The sequence below is a fragment of the Argopecten irradians genome, chromosome 5 (genome assembly GCF_041381155.1).
Source record: "Argopecten irradians isolate NY chromosome 5, Ai_NY, whole genome shotgun sequence".
Lineage (NCBI taxonomy): Eukaryota > Metazoa > Mollusca > Bivalvia > Pectinida > Pectinidae > Argopecten > Argopecten irradians.
The window spans coordinates 25,612,918-25,628,343 of record NC_091138.1 but is presented as its reverse complement, the minus strand read 5'-3'; the positions used below and the strand labels follow the sequence as shown (position 1 = coordinate 25,628,343).

The 15,426-nt window shown below is 41.3% G+C and overlaps 1 protein-coding gene across 1 annotated transcript in view; it reads left to right on the top strand.

The window, feature by feature from the left end:
* The window catches only part of LOC138323342 (sperm-tail PG-rich repeat-containing protein 2-like), an 81,672-nt gene that overhangs the window by 39,854 nt on the left and 26,392 nt on the right, over positions 1-15,426 (top strand). The gene's annotated exons all lie outside the window — the stretch shown is intronic.

Genomic DNA, 15,426 nt, shown 5'->3' with positions numbered 1-15,426 from the left:
AATCAAACTTGCATGTCATAGATATCATTCTGATGGATGATTTAGGTTAGGCTCACTCAACTCTTTTAATATTACCGCAAAAACTTAAGCTACAAAATTGAAACATGTATCTGCTTGTTTCAATCTCCAGCTTCAAATCTTATCATCCCCATATTTCTCCAATCACAAATAAAAAAAAAAATCTGTCTGTCAAGTGCGATTCACACCTTTGCTGTCATTTAAATTGGTCCCCGCCTGGAACTGATAAGTAACATTGGTCCACAGGCAGATGCTGACTCTCAAATGCCACAAAACACAGCAATCCATCGGCAGATGGACACAAAATACTCAGGTCTCCTTTAGAAAAAAAACCACAAATCTGCCTCTGCTAAATTTAGATATACCCTGCCTGTTACATCACCGACCACCAGGAAACCGTTTATTTATGACAGAATTTAGAGTGATTTACCTTGATAGATTACGTAAACAGGTTCATAAGACCGGATCTGGTGGATATCCCAGGAAACCCAGATAAGGGGGATAAGACTATGGGCTCCAGTCGGAGATGTTCATCGTTAAGGAAATGGCACCAGTAGGGGTAGGGGGCTTTAGGGAAGGTGCTCCACCACTCTGTGTATGGTACTTCAGGCATAAGAGCAGGGTCGTGATTATCTAACCTCGGGATTTGTAATTTATCAAACATCATGTGAAGTGCCTCAGCCCTTCTGCTTTGGTTAAGCTGTTTCTTGATATGTCAAATATGAAATTAAATTTTCAACATGCACATTCATCAGAATGGAGATGCTCGGGTGACTTGTCTAGATTTTCTGTGATAGGAATCTGACGGTAAACAATCCCACCAAACTACCACATCCTTCATGTGTCTCGGTGAGAAATTCTCTCCAAACTTTGAGATGAGTTGATATTTTAATGAAATTATAAACTTGATGATAACTATAAGCCTACACAGCTTTTAAATATACCTGAAAAGTCTTTAAGTTTCTCAACATCTCTTCCGAATTCAAATTATGATGGCATTCGCTACTTATTTTTTTAAATAGCATTTCAAGTTGCTTAAAATAACCACTTTAAATAACAAATTGTCTGAGTAGAAGGCAATATTTATAAAAGAATAAAGGCCAACATCATTTCTTTACAAAGCTTTTGTGAGCATGAAAAATTTATTGGCAATAATTTTGCTCAGAAAATGAGGTCAGCGTTAATTTTCAGTGAAATAGATTGTATGTAATGCTATATATACAAAGATCAAGTACTTTACTTCCAAAAGCATTTGTAAATGTAGTTTTGGTTAACATTTTATTCACTAGGTTCCTTAATTTCATGATAATCAAATTGCCTGTGTTAAGTTTCACTGGCCCAGGATTCTTTTGACGGGAATGGAAGTTTAGTGTTTACATTAATTGGTACTACAAGGCAGGAAGGTATAGCAACTACCAAAACTTCACTCAAGTGCTGCTTCATTTTCTCAACATAAATATTTTTAATTCCGAAGTAAATACAGATTATTTCACGTACCTTACTTAAATCCAATGTTGTATTTAAATGTAATTTCAAGACGACATTTAGAAACCTTATTTCCTCAAATTACAGAAAATTAAAAACTTAAAAAAGCAGGAAATTACTTTGTAAAATTTTGATAAAAGTTAAATTTCATCTTAATGGGAAATTTAGTGCAGAGAAGTTTTCTATAAATGATAAATGTAAACTTAAATGCCAAAGTTTAATTTTGCAGTAAACAGTCTTTCTAAGATTTCAGTATGAATGGGAGAATTGGTATCTTATTAATTTTTTATCCATTTCCTTCCGAAATTACAAAAATGAATGTGGCATTATTTTATTTCAATCAAATATAGGGACATATAAGTAAACTTTGACAACAAAAACATATTGACAACAGTTATAAGAAGCAAAAACAATAATTAGAGCATGGTATATAGACCCAGGTTGTTTACATGTTAAGTCACACATATAAATAACATTTAAGTTTATATTGTAAGTTACAGGCATAAATAACACACTAGTTTACATGGTAAGTCACCCATATAAATAACATTTAAGTTTATATAATAAGTTACAGGTATAAATAACACACTAGTTTACATGGTAAGTCACCCATATAAATAATATTAGTTTATATGGTAAGTTACATGTATAAATAACATACTAGTTTACATGGTAAGTCACCCATATAAATAACATACTAGTTTACATGGTAAGTTACAGGTATAAATAACATTTAAGTTTATATGGTAAGTTACTGGTATAAACAACATACTAGTTTACATGGTAAGTCACCCATATAAATAACATACTAGTTTACATGGTAAGTCACCCATATAAATAATATTAGTTTATATGGTAAGTTACATGTATAAATAACATACTAGTTTACATGGTAAGTCACCCATATAAATAACATACTAGTTTACATGGTAAGTCACCCATATAAATAACATATTTAGTTTATATGGTAAGTTACATGTATAAATAACCTTTAAGTTTATATGGTAAGTTACAGGTATAAATAACATTTAAGTTTATATGGCAAGTTACTGGTATAAATAACTTTTCAAAGATTGCTCCACTCTATCTTGTTTACCTAAGTACAGAAGATAATTTAGTTATAGAAAACACTTAAAGCTTTTTATCAATCTTATATCTCTCTATAAATTCTTGTTACCTTATTACTCAAACATCGCATTACCATGGATACCAAAATATATGGTTTTTTTCTTTGTTAGTCTTTCCATCCATTGAACCTGAAGTATATGTGAACCTTTGAGATTTTCGTGAAAAGTGTTTTACAGAATGGTATTGTAGGTTATCAGCTGCATTAACTTGAACAAAAGTTTGTGATATCAAATATGAAACTCTGGGAATGTGTTCAAGTGAGTTAATTTGACTTATCTTACAGGTGGGGCATAAAGATGGCGTACCGTTCAACCTCAATTTAGTTTTAATGTGTTTGGAACCTAAATTCCTATAAAATGAAAATGTAATTATATAACTGGCAAAGAAAACAAGACCTATACCTACCTCTATCTCCATTGTATAAGGTCTAATTTAAGAAAAGATAGACAATACAAGTCTAAATCATGCAAACAGAGACATTACTTGGCACATATTGTCCTTAATCTAATCAATTCTACAGTTTCTCTTCCATGACATTAAATCATAAAATTATCTTGGACAGGAAATATCAATCAAGGCAAAACCTGTTATCAAATTATTTAATCAAGATATTTTGATTGAAATCCACAACATGCCCCTGACATTCATTATAAATAAATCAGCAGAGAAAAGCTTGGTACATGTCCATTAGGACACAGACCTGCAGGTTAAAGCAGAGATAAGTATGTAATTATTATAAAGTAAACACTCTCAGGTATTATTGGAATTCTACATTGATATAATAAAAGTTTTCTATAAAACATCTGCACCACATAAAGTGTTTAAATATTTGTTTATCTTGTCTTTTTATCAATTTTGTCTGTTTTATGTTGGTAGATTTGACAATTAAACATCCAGGTGTTTCATCTGAAGTTATTACCTTTCATATTTGTCTGTAAAGTGCAGGCGTTTCTGGTGAAACCGACTAGGTTTATGTATGTTATTGTGAGGGAGATATGTTGTATTATATAAGAACGTTACTCATTATAGTATATCTGTAATCCGCCCTCTAAATCAACCACAATCAATGCCACTTTCAGTATGTAACATACCAGACTTTGGAACGAGTCCTGTTGAATAGCTTCATAGCATTCAATGCTTATTGTCCCATAATGAAGCAAATTAAGGACACTTTCATTAAAGCCATGTATTTACTGTTGGGTCAGATTGTTCCAAACCTTTGTCAAATCCAATCATTTATTTTGTGAGAGTTTAGAGTGATTACTGTCCTAAATAAGCACAGAATTGGTTAGATTGACTATTCAAAGGACATATGGAATGGAGGAATTATTTGTGAATAGAAGAATTAGGAAATTGTCTCAAAAATTAGTCTCTCTCATTCGTAACATGTAGGTTGATAATGGTTCGGCCAAGATATACAAATATTAGGTAATGAATTTATATCACAAATTTTATTAATAAATATTTATTTGTATTCTGCATTTAATCATTTGCCCTTGATGATATCCAGATTCCTAGGGAAATTTGATGAATTAAGAATGTTCATTTTGAGTGACTCACCAAAATCATTCCTTCTACAATTTGTGCCTCCATCATTCTAGACAGAAGTCATGAAATACTTTCAAAATTTGGATTTATAGTGACACCTTTCTGGATCTGGTGGCTTCCGTGGCTGTGGATGTGATGCAAAATCTCATAAAACACTTCTATAACATGGACCTTTGAATGCTGGAGGGTCTTTTGGAAAAAAAAATGTTATGTGTAGATTTTCTCCTGAATTGTTCAAGTATTTAGTTTTCTGATTTTCTATTCCTTGAGATTTTATGATTTACATGAACTTTTCGTGATAGTCACTATACATAGCAGGTCTGTTGAATGTTAGTGATTAGATAGTCTGGGTCATAAGAATATCATCCATAATTGTACAGTATATATCTCCTTACTGGACAATAGATGCCTGTTACAGTACCATACCCTACCTTACCAATATATCTCCTGTTAAAGATTAGTCTACAACTCAACAAATTATACCCTGTCTGTAATCTCCAAAACCGGATACCAGTAAGAATTGTTATAATTCATGTGGTATAGTAAAACCATGTTAACTAGAGTCATTTGGACTATCTTTGGTTGTAGACAATGAAACACTGGGAAATTATCAGGGTCCTTGAGTAATATAGGTCAAAGTTCAAAAAGATTAAGAGCAGCTTTCTAGGAATGGATTCTTTAGTCCCAGTTCTGTCTCCATGCAGCCTTAGCATTTGCTGCCCCTTGTTTCATGCCTGTGTATATACAGAGTTATTGCCCTTTGTTCCTGCCTAACATAAGCATATTTGTTGTTCATCAGCTAATGATGCTGTTGTGATGTTGCAAATCATACCCATGCCATGTGGTTAATTCCTGTTCATATTATTATATATAAGGAGAAAAGAGTTAAGGAAATGTCAGGCATATCCCAAACAATGCTATAAATTAACTGTAGAGTTATGGGGTTACAGTACCCCCTGGTAGCTGGGTCTCTAGTCGTTTGTCTGTAGTTATGGGGTTACAGTACCCCCTGGTAGCTGGGTTTTTAGTCGTTTGTCTGTAGTTATGGGGTTACAGTACCCCCTGGTAGCTGGGTTTTTAGTAGTTTTGTCTGTAGTTATGGGGTTACAGTACCCCCTGGTAGCTGGGTTTTTAGTCAGTTTGTCTGTAGTTATGGGGTTAACATTACCCCTGGTAGCTGGGTCTCTAGTCATTTGTCTGTTTATATGGGGTGTCGTTTGTCTGTAGTTATGGGGTTACAGTACCCCTGGTAGCTGGGTCTCTAGTCGTTTGTCTGTAGTTATGGGGTTACAGTACCCCTTGGTAGCTGGGTCTCTAGTCGTTTGTCTGTAGTTATGGGGTTACAGTACCCCCTGGTAGCTGGGTTTTTAGTCGTTTGTCTGTAGTTATGGGGTACAGTACCCCTTGGTAGCTGGGTCTCTAGTCGTTTGTCTGTAGTTATGGGGTTACAGTACCCCCTGGTAGCTGGGTTTCTAGTCTTTGTCTGTAGTTATGGGGTTACAGTACCCCTGGTAGCTGGGTTTTTAGTCGTTTGTCTGTAGTTATGGGGTTACAGTACCCCTGGTAGCTGGGTTTTTAGTCGTTTGTCTGTAGTTATGGGGTTACAGTACCCCCTGGTAGCTGGGTTTTAGTCGTTTGTCTGTAGTTATGGGGTTACAGTACCCCCTGGTAGCTGGGTTTTTAGTCGTTTGTCTGTAGTTATGGGGTTACAGTACCCCCTGGTAGCTGGGTTTTTAGTCGTTTGTCTGTAGTTATGGGGTTACAGTACCCCCTGGTAGCTGGGTTTTTAGTCGTTTTTGTCTGTAGTTATGGGGTTACAGTACCCCCTGGTAGCTGGGTTTTTAGTCGTTTGTCTGTAGTTATGGGGTTACAGTACCCCCTGGTAGCTGGGTTTTTAGTCGTTTGTCTGTAGTTATGGGGTTACAGTACCCCTGGTAGCTGGGTTTTTAGTCGTTTGTCTGTAGTTATGGGGTTACAGTACCCCCTGGTAGCTGGGTTTTTAGTCGTTTGTCTGTAGTTATGGGGTTACAGTACCCCCTGGTAGCTGGGTTTTTAGTCGTTTGTCTGTAGTTATGGGGTTACAGTACCCCTGGGGTAGCTGGTTGGGTTTTTAGTCGTTTGTCTGTAGTTATGGGGGTACAGTACCCCTTGGTAGCTGGGTTTTTAGTCATTTGTCTGTAGTTATGGGGTTACAGTACCCCCTGGTAGCTGGGGCTCTAGTCGTTTGTCTGTAGTTATGGGGTAACAGTACCCCCTGGTAGCTGGGTTTTTAGTCGTTTGTCTGTAGTTATGGGGTTACAGTACCCCCTGGTAGCTGGGTTTTTAGTCGTTTGTCTGTAGTTATGGGGTTACAGTACCCCCTGGTAGCTGGGTTTTTAGTCGTTTGTCTGTAGTTATGGGGTTACAGTACCCCCTGGTAGCTGGGTTTTTAGTCGTTTGTCTGTAGTTATGGGGTTACAGTACCCCCTGGTAGCTGGGTTTTTAGTCGTTTGTCTGTAGTTATGGGGTTACAGTACCCCCTGGTAGCTGGGTTTTTAGTCGTTTGTCTGTAGTTATGGGGTTACAGTACCCCCTGGTAGCTGGGTTTTTAGTCGTTTGTCTGTAGTTATGGGGTTACAGTACCCCCTGGTAGCTGGGTTTTTAGTCGTTTGTCTGTAGTTATGGGGTTACAGTACCCCCTGGTAGCTGGGTCTTTAGTCGTTTGTCTGTAGTTATGGGGTTACAGTACCCCTTGGTAGCTGGGTCTCTAGTCGTTTGTCTGTAGTTATGGGGTTACAGTACCCCTGGTAGCTGGGTTTCTAGTCGTTTGTCTGTAGTTATGGGGTTACAGTACAGTCCCCTGGTAGCTGGGTCTCTAGTAGTCGTTTGTCTGTAGTTATGGGGTACAGTACCCCTTGGTAGCTGGGTCTCTAGTCGTTTGTCTGTAGTTATGGGGTTACAGTACCCCCTGGTAGCTGGGTTTTTAGTCGTTTGTCTGTAGTTATGGGGTTACAGTACCCCCTGGTAGCTGGGTTTTTAGTCGTTTGTCTGTAGTTATGGGGTTACAGTACCCCCTGGTAGCTGGGTTTTTAGTCGTTTGTCTGTAGTTATGGGGTTACAGTACCCCCTGGTAGCTGGTTTTTAGTCGTTTGTCTGTAGTTATGGGGTTACAGTACCCCCTGGTAGCTGGGTTTTAGTCGTTTGTCTGTAGTTATGGGGTTACAGTACCCCCTGGTAGCTGGGTTTTTAGTCGTTTGTCTGTAGTTATGGGGTTACAGTACCCCCTGGTAGCTGGGTTTTTAGTCGTTTGTCTGTAGTTATGGGGTTACAGTACCCCCTGGTAGCTGGGTTTTTAGTCGTTTGTCTGTAGTTATGGGGTTACAGTACCCCCTGGTAGCTGGGTTTTTAGTCGTTTGTCTGTAGTTATGGGGTTACAGTACCCCCTGGTAGCTGGGTTTTTAGTCGTTTGTCTGTAGTTATGGGGTAACAGTACCCCCTGGTAGCTGGGTTTTTAGTCGTTTGTCTGTAGTTATGGGGTTACAGTACCCCCTGGTAGCTGGGTTTTTAGTCGTTTGTCTGTAGTTATGGGGTTACAGTACCCCCTGGTAGCTGGGTTTTTAGTCGTTTGTCTGTAGTTATGGGGTTACAGTACCCCCTGGTAGCTGGGTTTTTAGTCGTTTGTCTGTAGTTATGGGGTTACAGTACCCCCTGGTAGCTGGGTTTTTAGTCGTTTGTCTGTAGTTATGGGGTTACAGTACCCCCTGGTAGCTGGGTTTTTTAGTCGTTTGTCTGTAGTTATGGGGTTACAGTACCCCCTGGTAGCTGGGTTTTTAGTCGTTTGTCTGTAGTTATGGGGTTACAGTACCCCCTGGTAGCTGGGTTTTTAGTCGTTTGTCTGTAGTTATGGGGTTACAGTACCCCCTGGTAGCTGGGTTTTTAGTCGTTTGTCTGTAGTTATGGGGTTACAGTACCCCCTGGTAGCTGGGTTTTTAGTCGTTTGTCTGTAGTTATGGGGTTACAGTACCCCCTGGTAGCTGGGTTTTTAGTCGTTTGTCTGTAGTTATGGGGTTACAGTACCCCTGGTAGCTGGGTTTTAGTCGTTTGTCTGTAGTTATGGGGTTACAGTACCCCCTGGTAGCTGGGTTTTTAGTCGTTTGTCTGTAGTTATGGGGTTACAGTACCCCCTGGTAGCTGGGTTTTTAGTCGTTTGTCTGTAGTTATGGGGTTACAGTACCCCCTGGTAGCTGGGTTTTTTAGTCGTTTGTCTGTAGTTATGGGTTACAGTACCCCCTGGTAGCTGGGTTTTTAGTCGTTTGTCTGTAGTTATGGGGTTACAGTACCCCCTGGTAGCTGGGTTTTAGTCGTTGTCTGTAGTTATGGGGTTACAGTACCCTGGTATGGGTTTTAGTCGTTTGTCTGTAGTTATGGGGTTACAGTACCCCTGGTAGCTGGGTTTTAGTCGTTTGTCTGTAGTTATGGGGTTACAGTACCCCCTGGTAGCTGGGTTTTAGTCGTTTGTCTGTAGTTATGGGGTTACAGTACCCCCTGGTAGCTGGGTTTTTAGTCGTTTGTCTGTAGTTATGGGGTTACAGTACCCCTTGGTAGCTGGGTTTTTAGTCGTTTGTCTGTAGTTATGGGGTTACAGTACCCCCTGGTAGCTGGGTCTCTAGTCGTTTGTCTGTAGTTATGGGGTTACAGTACCCCCTGGTAGCTGGGTCTCTAGTCGTTTGTCTGTAGTTATGGGGTTACAGTACCCCCTGGTAGCTGGGTCTCTAGTCGTTTGTCTGTAGTTATGGGGTTACAGTACCCCCTGGTAGCTGGGTCTCTAGTCGTTTGTCTGTAGTTATGGGGTTACAGTACCCCCTGGTAGCTGGGTCTCTAGTCGTTTGTCTGTAGTTATGGGGTTACAGTACCCCCTGGTAGCTGGGTCTCTAGTCGTTTGTCTGTAGTTATGGGGTTACAGTACCCCCTGGTAGCTGGGTCTCTAGTCGTTTGTCTGTAGTTATGGGGTTACAGTACCCCCTGGTAGCTGGGTCTCTAGTCGTTTGTCTGTAGTTATGGGGTTACAGTTTCCCCTTGGTAGCTGGGTCTCTAGTCGTTTGTCTGTAGTTATGGGGTTACAGTACCCCCTGGTAGCTGGGTTTTTAGTCGTTTGTCTGTAGTTATGGGGTTACAGTACCCCCTGGTAGCTGGGTTTTTAGTCGTTTGTCTGTAGTTATGGGGTTACAGTACCCCCTGGTAGCTGGGTCTCTAGTCGTTTGTCTGTAGTTATGGGGTTACAGTACCCCCTGGTAGCTGGGTCTCTAGTCGTTTGTCTGTAGTTATGGGGTTACAGTACCCCCTGGTAGCTGGGTCACTAGTCAATTGTCAATAACGCATGCTGAATGCATACAATGATTTATGTGAATTTGTCGTGCAGAAGAACTGTTCCTTCCTGTGCTATCTTTGTACATGTCTGTCACATGTGTGTTTCACTTGAACTTGCAATATATACATTTCTAATCACAGTTTCTGATCATTGAGTTGGCATTTGTGTTTTTGATCTCTTGCCTTGTTCAGAAATACAATCGTAAGCAGCGTATTGGAGAGAGCAGAAGAATGTGCTGGCATATCAACCATTTTTTTCTTCTATCTTTATGTTTGTAATGTGTATCTTAAGTAAGGTTCTGTTTAGTTCCGTGTAGATCTGATCATTCTGTTCCGCCATATTGAAACTGTTCTCGACCAATTAAAAGACGATTTAGGTTTGGCGTTGTCAGGTGTCGTTTAAAGCTGCAGTATAGACTCTGATGATCATTGATTTGTGTGGCTCCATTTGATATTGGACCACAAGCTATAAATCTACAGTTTGTGTGTTAAATGCTGGAGTAACATTACAATAGGATTAGTATATATAAAATCTTCACCACAAATTACCGTAAATTGTCCAGATTTATATCTCAAATTCTTTTTCAGACAAAACCGATTCAGACACAATGTCAACACGAATCTGATAAAATTTGTAATTTATTGAAAAGTTTAAAACCTATGATGTCAGAATGTTCTTTTATAGGTGGAGTGTTGGACTCCACCATGGTGTTGACACTTCGGAGGGCCAGGTTTCCGATATCACCATTAACATGCCCCCCTAAACCAAGTTATAAATGTCAGCCAGGGGGGACATACCTCTCGCCCCTTTGTCCGTCTGCTCGTCTGCTTTATAAGCTTGTTTGGTAGTAAATCTATGTTTGTGGGACCCACAGTTATAGGTGTTGGCAGGTTTTCATGTAAAGTCATTCTACATTAATTCCAGGGCTATAAGTATCAGATGGATTTGTCGTGTCAAAGCTATGGAGACATCTCCCAGCGCTATGTACAGTTTTAAGGGGCACATGAAAAAGGTCCTGTCAGCCGATTTTGCAATTTGGGTGTTTTATGAACCTTCAACTAGTGGTAAATTAAAATTTTAGATTTAATATGGATTGTAATCAAGACGTTTAATTCCATACTAAAAATTCTAGTATTTATATTGTTCAATGTAAAAACTTTAATATTCTCAAAATGAAAATGTTTAACTCAAATTTTATAACAAATGACAAAATTACAAATCTGATTATGACTGAAATGTACGTTACCTGTGGGTAATAGTGGTGCGGTGTCAAAGGTAAAGAAACCTACCTTGTGGCCAAACTCAATATTTTTGTATCAGCTTGTGAGAAAATATTGGAATGAATGGAAGGTTTTATAGCTATATCACATCACAGGTTGGATATCTCTGGATCGCTTTCCTTCGGATAACTCCGGATTTACCTTTGAAGTTGCCTTTTAAAGCTTATCACCATCTGATACTCCATTCCATTGTGTGTGAAAGTGAGATCTGATCTAACAAAACACTCCATCAAGTTTTAATTTAAATACAGGTTTTCCAGTTTAACCATGAAGTTTGTGTGCTTGATGAAGGCATTAGTTCATGCTTCTATTGGAAGTGTACCGATTTTCATCTCAGCTTTTTAATAACAGGGCATAGCAAAAATGATAAAATCTACTTCAAAATTAGTTTTTAGGCAAATTGACATGAATTCTAGGGTGCCGGTGGTATGAGAAAGGGAGTTTCACTAATCATATTGATTAACTAGGTAAATCCTAACAAGAAAGTCTTTATGTTAAAACTTGAATAACATTTACACAATGAATTGATTAGTTTGTATTCAGCAGATAAGAAAGTTTTTAAATTTTTACTCTGAGTGCATTAATTATTGACTTGTATTGGATTTTGTATCAGCTGTATATAAACAACACATTACAGAAAAGTTCATGTACAGGTAAACTTTATTTTGCAAAATCATTTTTAAATAACTGGATCGATCCATACCTAAAGTCTATACTCTGGGAGGAACTGGAGCGTTCTCAAAGAAATTAGCCCTAAATATCTAACATGTTCATTTGGCGACCCAATAGGAATCAAATCGTTGATCCATTTCCGGATTCCAACCCTGGCCACCTAGGTGAAAGTACCCTACCCAGCCACCTATGTACTGCACCTTGAAGGCCAAGTATTATTGTACTGGTATCCTTGTAACAATGAAGTAGAGCTTAATTGGCCTCCATGTTGTGTGTACTTCAGTATACCAGTGTTGTGGTGGTCACAACACATTATTAATAGGTATTTCAGAAATAGATGATAGAATGCTACATATGATGGTGATATTTGTGTTATACTGGTATCAGTGGACTGTACACAGGTCTCCACTCTCAGTATATATACCCACCAATGTTTACCTCCCCCAACAGTCCGACTGGAGGCTCTCAGTATATATACCCACCAATGTTTACCCTCCCCCTTCAGCCTGACTGGAGGCTCTCAGTATATATACCCACCAATGTTTACCTCCCCCATCAGTCCGACTGGAGGCTCTCAGTATATATACCCACCAATGTTTACCTCCCCCATCAGTCCGACTGGAGGCTCTCAGTATATATACCCACCAATGTTTACCTCCCCCAACAGTCCGACTGGAGGCTCTCAGTATATATACCCACCAATGTTTACCTCCCCCATCAGTCCGACTGGAGGCTCTCAGTATATATACCCACCAATGTTTACCTCCCCCATCAGTCCGACTGGAGGCTCTCAGTATATATACCCACCAATGTTTACCTCCCCCATCAGTCCGACTGGAGGCTCTCAGTATATATACCCACCAATGTTTACCTCCCCCATCAGTCCGACTGGAGGCTCTCAGTATATATACCCACCAATGTTTACCTCCCCCATCAGTCCGACTGGAGGCTCTCAGTATATATACCCACCAATGTTTACCTCCCCCATCAGTCCGACTGGAGGCTCTCAGTATATATACCCACCAATGTTTACCTCCCCCATCAGTCCGACTGGAGGCTCTCAGTATATATACCCACCAATGTTTACCTCCCCAATGTTCATACCCACCAATGTTTACCTCCCCATCAGTCCGACTGGAGGCTCTCAGTATATATACCCACCAATGTTTACCTCCCCCATCAGTCCCGACTGGAGGCTCTCAGTATATATACCCACCAATGTTTACCTCCCCATCAGTCCGACTGGAGGCTCTCAGTATATATACCATGTTACCTCCCACCCGAGAGCTGTTTACCTCCCCATCAGTCCGACTGGAGGCTCTCAGTATATATACCCACCAATGTTTACCTCCCCCATCAGTCCGACTGGAGGCTCTCAGTATATATACCCACCAATGTTTACCTCCCCCATCAGTCCGACTGGAGGCTCTCAGTATATATACCCACCAATGTTTACCTCCCCCATCAGTCCTATTGTAACTGGAGGCTCTCAGTATATATACCCACCAATGTTTACCTCCCCCATCAGTCCGACTGGAGGCTCTCAGTATATATACCCACCAATGTTTACCTCCCCCATCAGCCCGACTGGAGGCTCTCAGTATATATACCCACCAATGTTTACCTCCCCCATCAGTCCGACTGGAGGCTCTCAGTATATATACCCACCAATGTTTACCTCCCCCATCAGTCCGACTGGAGGCTCTCAGTATATATACCCACCAATGTTTACCTCCCCACTCAGTCCGACTGGAGGCTCTCAGTATATATACCCACCAATGTTTTACCTCCCCCATCAGTCCGACTGGAGGCTCTCAGTATATATACCCACCAATGTTTACCCTCCCCCTTCAGTCCGACTGGAGGCTCTCAGTATATATACCCACCAATGTTTACCTCCCCCATCAGTCCGACTGGAGGCTCTCAGTATATATACCCACCAATGTTTACCTCCCCCATCAGTCCGACTGGAGGCTCTCAGTATATATACCCACCAATGTTTACCTCCCCCATCAGTCCGACTGGAGGCTCTCAGTATATATACCCACCAATGTTTACCTCCCCCATCAGTCCGACTGGAGGCTCTCAGTATATATACCCACCAATGTTTACCTCCCCCATCAGTCCGACTGGAGGCTCTCAGTATATATACCCACCAATGTTTACCTCCCCCATCAGTCCGACTGGAGGCTCTCAGTATATATACCCACCAATGTTTACCTCCCCCATCAGTCCGACTGGAGGCTCTCAGTATATATACCCACCAATGTTTACCTCCCCCATCAGTCCGACTGGAGGCTCTCAGTATATATACCCACCAATGTTTACCTCCCCCATCAGTCCGACTGGAGGCTCTCAGTATATATACCCACCAATGTTTACCTCCCCCATCAGCCCGACTGGAGGCTCTCAGTATATATACCCACCAATGTTTACCTCCCCCATCAGTCCGACTGGAGGCTCTCAGTATATATACCCACCAATGTTTACCTCCCCCATCAGTCCGACTGGAGGCTCTCAGTATATATACCCACCAATGTTTACCTCCCCCATCAGTCCGACTGGAGGCTCTCAGTATATATACCCACCAATGTTTACCTCCCCCATCAGTCCGACTGGAGGCTCTCAGTATATATACCCACCAATGTTTACCTCCCCCATCAGTCCCGACTGGAGGCTCTCAGTATATATACCCACCAATGTTTACCTCCCCCATCAGTCCGACTGGAGGCTCTCAGTATATATATACCCACCAATGTTTACCTCCCCCATCAGTCCGACTGAGGCTCTCAGTATATATACCCACCAATGTTTACCTCCCCCATCAGTCCGACTGGAGGCTTCAGTATATATACCACCAATGTTTACCTCCCCCATCAGTCCGACTGGAGGCTCTCAGTATATATACCCACCAATGTTTACCTCCCCCATCAGTCCGACTGGAGGCTCTCAGTATATATACCCACCAATGTTTACCTCCCCCATCAGTCCGACTGGAGGCTCTCAGTATATATACCATTTACCCCCCCCCTTTACCCTCCCCCCATCAGTCCGACTGGAGGCTCTCAGTATATATACCCACCAATGTTTACCTCCCCCATCAGTCCGACTGGAGGCTCTCAGTATATATACCCACCAATGTTTACCTCCCCCATCAGTCCGACTGGAGGCTCTCAGTATATATACCCACCAGTGTTTACCTCCCCCATCAGTCCGACTGGAGGCTCTCAGTATATATACCCACCAGTGTTTACCTCCCCCATCAGTCCGACTGGAGGCTCTCAGTATATATACCCACCAGTGTTTACCTCCCCCATCAGTCCGACTGGAGGCTCTCAGTATATATACCCACCAGTGTTTACCTCCCCCATCAGTCCGACTGGAGGCTCTCAGTATATATACCCACCAATGTTTACCTCCCCCATCAGTCCGACTGGAGGCTCTCAGTATATATACCCACCAGTGTTTACCTCCCCCATCAGTCCGACTGGAGGCTCTCAGTATATATACCCACCAGTGTTTACCTCCCCCATCAGTCCGACTGGAGGCTCTCAGTATATATACCCACCAATGTTTTACCTCCCCCATCAGTCCGACTGGAGGCTCTCAGTATATATACCCACCAGTGTTTACCTCCCCCATCAGTCCGACTGGAGGCTCTCAGTATATATACCCACCAATGTTTACCTCCCCCATCAGTCCGACTGGAGGCTCTCAGTATATATACCCACCAATGTTTACCTCCCCCATCAGTCCGACTGGAGGCTCTCAGTATATATACCCACCAATGTTTACCTCCCCCATCAGTCCGACTGGAGGCTCTCAGTATATATACCCACCAATGTTTACCTCCCCCATCAGTCCGACTGGAGGCTCTCAGTATATATACCCACCAGTGTTTACCTCCCCCATCAGTCCGACTGGAGGCTCTCAGTATATATACCCACC